The sequence below is a fragment of the Perna viridis genome, chromosome 3 (genome assembly GCF_037379345.1).
Source record: "Perna viridis isolate PV_CMFRI_1.1 ecotype Kerala chromosome 3, ASM3737934v1, whole genome shotgun sequence".
In the NCBI taxonomy this organism is placed as follows: domain Eukaryota; kingdom Metazoa; phylum Mollusca; class Bivalvia; order Mytilida; family Mytilidae; genus Perna; species Perna viridis.
In genome coordinates, this window is record NC_142447.1 from 31,117,071 (window position 1) to 31,122,371 (window position 5,301).

Genomic DNA, 5,301 nt, shown 5'->3' on the forward strand with positions numbered 1-5,301 from the left:
AAAAAGTATGCACCTAAAATACATAGGTTAAGGTTAAGTAGGATTTGGTACTACATATATTAAGAAGTGATAAATGAGACAAAAAATAAAGCGAATCATAATGATGAGAGCCCAGATAAGAAAAAAAGCTGTTGTTTGAAATACAGATTCTGGATAGCAGTTGAACTTCAAATGCGTATACCTTAGATTACGTATATAAATATGTAAGTCGCTACTTTATTAAAAATAATACATAAATAATTATTTCATATGAGTTTGTTTTTAGAAGTTATTTGACTCAGTTCAGATGTCCACAATCTTTCGGTAAGACTGTAATAACTCAGGATATAAATACGCTGCTATTTTTAATTCCTGCTGACTTTAATTATGCTGACTTTATAGACATAAACAGACAAATCGAGGAAAAAACATTATTTTTCGCATGACAGTTATGGGAAGGAGAATTCCAAAATCTAAATTCATCATGTATTTAATAAGACCCCTGCTAGTTAATATCCTGGTGAAAAAAGATTTAAAGCCATTCATATTCACGAAAAATCAAATGAAATAGCAAATTTGTTCCCTGTGCTTTTGCTATGATGCTTTGACAAGGATATATAACACATAGATAAAGGTAGTCAAACAACGTACAATTGTCATAATTTGTCTTGCTTTTCCACTAGACTCTAGAGTAGCTGCGTCACCCCTACCCCGTCTTTATTGGTGTCCGTTAAAATTCTTATAGACTAAACTAAAAATAAATTGGTGTCAATTCTATACGTTTTTTCGTGATTTCAGTTTGTTTGTGATGTACAATGTTATGTCTTATATGTTGTCAAGTTAGTGTTACCGATGTTGTGTTACCAGATTTATCGGCGTCTGTACTCTCGGTATTGTTACTTCTATATGGAACAAGTTTGTTCTGTTTATCAACGATTCCGTCTTCTATATTGAACCGGACACGTAACATCAAATCAGTCTTTTTTTTAATCAAAGATGACTTACCATAACAGTTCATTAAGTCTATTTTTTCCAGTCTCCTTTGGTATTTTTGTACGCATTTTTTCCTTACATTAGATGCTCATTATCTTGACTCTACTTTTCCCGACGTCCTTTATTTTTTTACCCATGAGGTATGGCTATCATATTACCTATAGCTAACTTGGTGTCGCTAACAATGAGATAAAGAAGCAAGCCGTGGATTAAGATTCCGTTATAAAATCACCATACCTCTATCAGATAAAGCGCTGGTCGTACAACCTTTCAAGATTTAAGTAGCATGATATCAAAAGTTTTGTGATAGAATCTATAAAAGAACAATATAAGTAATGTAGATGACATTCGATCAATATTTGAACGATGGAATTAATCGACGAAGATACCTTATAGAGACTTAAATTCGAATTTATTGTGATTTCACTGAACCTTTCTATTAAACTTTGCGAAAGTGACAAGTTAATTCATTTTCGTTAATATATTGTTTGATTAAATATTATACATACGAAACACATTTTAAATTGTCTAAAAAAATTGTTTTTTAAACTTATTGCACTTTTAAGCAACAATAATGAAACACTAAAATACGACCTCTTTTTTAAATTAAATCTACAAATATCACATAAGGGGAAGCTATATATTGGCAGACAAATAAACTTTGAATATTGGTCTAGTCAAAGTCATATTGACAATGGTTGTTGTTAGCTAAATAACACGCGGGCATCAAGCGAATGTTTCATTTACCATGAAATTAAATTATTCGATCATTGCGTTGAAGTGTATCTTAATACCTCACAAATATAGTCAATATTGGGGCTGAAAAGTCAAGTTAAATGTTTTTAACATCATATAATTTATAAAAAAAATGTTTAAAAGAAAGAAGAAATGGTTCCATTCTAAAACATATTTTTTCCATATTTAAAATTACTGTCTTTGTATTATATGTTCAATGATTTGATCAAAAAACGAAATAAAGGAGAAAGACGATATGAAAAATTAAAAAGAATTTAAACGAGTCCACCCATTCCTTAGCAAAAAAGGTCAAGAAGGCGGAAACAAATTTCAAATTTAAAGGGAACAGAGTCCAGTTTGAACTGCACGTGGATATTCTAGATAATCTGGATTCTGCTGTTTCTTGTATTGAACAAGGACGTACAAGGAAAGCCGTCAGATATATCAAGGATTCGCAGGATTTGTTAACGAAAAGGAACCAAGACATTAGGATAGCAGACAAGTCATAGGGTGGTTGGCAAAATTATGAATACATATCTGATGAGCTTGCTAGCGATTCAGAAGATGAAAAGCGTATTCGTGCAGCAGATAACAGAGCCGTTAAGAAAATCAAGTTGACAAAGGCAGATAAGAAATCAATTCCACGAAAGAGACCAGCCGAGGCGGCAGGTTCGTCATCCCAACAAGCACATAATGTGGGTAATTCTGGCACTAATAGCTTTCGTACAGGGGCTTCTGCCGGCGGAGTCCAAGGCCAGCAAAGCCAAGCAAAACCTTCAGACATCTGCTACAACTGCGGATTTTATGGACATTGGGCACGGGAATGTCGCAGACAAAGCAAGAGCAGAGTACCCAGAGGATCTACTTCATAAGGAGCAATATCTACAGACTTTTCAGGCAGACAACGTTGACACTTATTTTGAATACGAAAAAGGTGTTTCAGATATATATGTTAAAGGTAGATTGAAACAATCTGTTAATTTTTGGAATAATATTTGTACTTCAAATTTCATTTTAAATATAATAGAAGAAGGTTATAAGATTCCTTTTTTACAAGAACCAAAGTCAGTATTTTTGAAAAATAACAAATCTGCGTTTAAAAATTCTGAATTTGTAAATGAAGCTATTTTAGATTTAGTTAAAGATGGTTTGGTTAAAGAAGTGTCAAACAGACCGCACGTAGTAAACCCACTGACCGTATCGGTAAATGCTAAAGGTAAACATAGACTTGTTCTGGATTTAAGGCATGTCAATAAACAGGTGTTAGTAAACAAAATTAAGTTTGAAGATTGGAAGGTCGCAAAACAGTATGTAAAACCTAATTCTGTTGGTTTTTTGTTTTATTTAAAGTCAGGGTACCATTATATAGATAGATTTAAACCTTGTCAAAAATACTTAGGTTTTTCGTGAAAGTTTCAAAATATTGAAAAATATTTTGTTTTCACTGTTTTACCTTTTGGATTAAAATCGAGCGGATATTTGTTTACTAAGGTTGTCAGACAATTGGTAACGCACTGGCGAAAAAAAGGGCATAAAAATAGTCATTTACTTGGATGATGGATTTGGTATTGCAGAAAACTGTACAATAGGTAAATTACATTCAGATATTGTTAAGTCTGATTTAATTGCATCTGGATTTGTGCCGAATAAAGAAAAGAGTATCTGGTTTCCTTCTTCTACAGTTCAGTGGTTAGGATTTATATGGGATTTACAAGAATGCGTTTTGCATATTCCTGAGGCGAAAGTTTTAGATTTACAAGAACTGATAAGCATTTTATTAGCTAATTCTAACAAGGTTAGAATAAGAACTCTCGCAAAAATTTGCGGGAAGGTTATTTCCTTTACACCAGCTATTGGAAATATTACACAAATTATGACTAGAGCTTTATTTTCAGTGATCAATGAACGTGATGATTGGGATCAATTTATTAACATTAATTTTTTTAGTGATGTAGCTTTTGAACTTGTTTTTTTGGAAAAATAATCTTCATTTGTTGATTCCGGTCCCTCTGTTAGCCAAAGAGAGTGAGTATAGTTTTTTCCGATGCAAAGGATACAGGTGCAGCAGGTTTCATTAAAAACTCTTCACATGTCATGTACAAATCTTGGACATTTTCAGAAAAGGTAAAAAGTTCTACATGGAGAGAGATTATAGCAATTGAAATTTGCTTAAGCTCTTTTTGTGATCTAATTTATGGCAGCACTGTAACTTTTTATACAGACAGTCAGAATGCCGTCAGTGTTATAGAGAAGGGTAGTAAAATATAAGAACTACAAAGTCTGACACTTTTTATTTACAATTTTTGCATAGCTAATTGTGTTTCGCTATATGTGAAGTGGGTTCCACGAGATCAAAATAAACGAGCAGATTTTCTAAGTCGAATTATTGATGTGGATGATTGGGGTATCTCAACTGAATTTTTTGATTTTATGAATAATTTATGGGGTCCTCATACAATTGATAGGTTCGCAAATATGGACAATAAAAAGTTAGACAGACATAATTCTTTATATTGGAATCCCGGTTCAGAAAATATTGATTCATTTACAAGTAACTGGCATGGACACAATAACTGGCTTGTGCCTCCTGTTTCTATGGTATCTAAAGTGATAAATCATTTAGTTAAATGCAAAGCTGTGAGTACACTGGTAGTGCCTAGGTGGCCTTCTTCGCCGTTTTGGCCTCTATTATTCGATGAAAATTTTATATATAAACCTTATGTTCAAAATGTTTTGGAGTTCCATGAGACAAATAGAATTTTTGTACCAGGTCAAAACAAGAATTCTATTTTTGCTAGAGGAGATTTTAAGGGTACTGTAAGGATTTTGTTTTGCAGAACATTTTTTCATCTGGTTTTTGGACACAGAAAGAAGTTATTACACATCCCCAGTTGAAAATTCTTTTTCAAAAACTCCCAGCTACAGTATTAGATGCAAGAGCCAAAACAACCGTTTCTAAATATTGGTTCTTTTAAACGATTTTTGACATGGACAAAGAGCTATCCATAAATATCGTCAGGGCTTCCATGCAGTGAATTGTATGTGATTATATTTGCAACATCTAATAGATACTAGTAATCACTTAAGTGTAGTAGAAGCAGCATTTTATGGCATAAAATGGTCACATCAAACAGCAGGTCTCAATAATCCATGCGACTCTGATATTGTTAGAAGCGTACTTGATGCATCCAAGTGTATACGTGCTAGACCTATTAAGAAAAAGACACCAGTAGTCCCAGATATTGTCAAAAGACCTTTTAATGTATACAACAAACCTTCAAGAACACTTAAAGATTTACGTTTGTTATCTATGTGTGCTTTAGCTTATACAGGTTTTCTCAGATATAACGAACTTTGCGATATTAAGGCTAAAAATATTTCGTTCACAGAGAAGTATTTAGACATTTTTATAGAAAAAAGTAGAACTGACTGTTATAGAAAAGGCAAAAATGTTTACATTTCAAGTTTAAGTAGTTCATTTTGTCCTGTCAAAATATTACAGTCTTATTTGACAGAGGCAGATATTGATATGGATTCAGATATGTATATTTTTAGATCCTTATCTTTTTTGAAAAAATCGAATAGTTATATATT

The 5,301-nt window shown here is 32.6% G+C and overlaps 2 pseudogenes; both read left to right on the plus strand.

The window, feature by feature from the left end:
• The first annotated feature begins 1,970 nt into the window (after positions 1-1,970).
• LOC148621845 (uncharacterized) lies at positions 1,971-2,579 on the plus strand (annotated as a pseudogene).
• A 272-nt stretch (positions 2,580-2,851) lies between these two features.
• Positions 2,852-4,602, plus strand: LOC148621846 (uncharacterized; annotated as a pseudogene).
• The last annotated feature ends 699 nt before the right edge of the window (positions 4,603-5,301 follow it).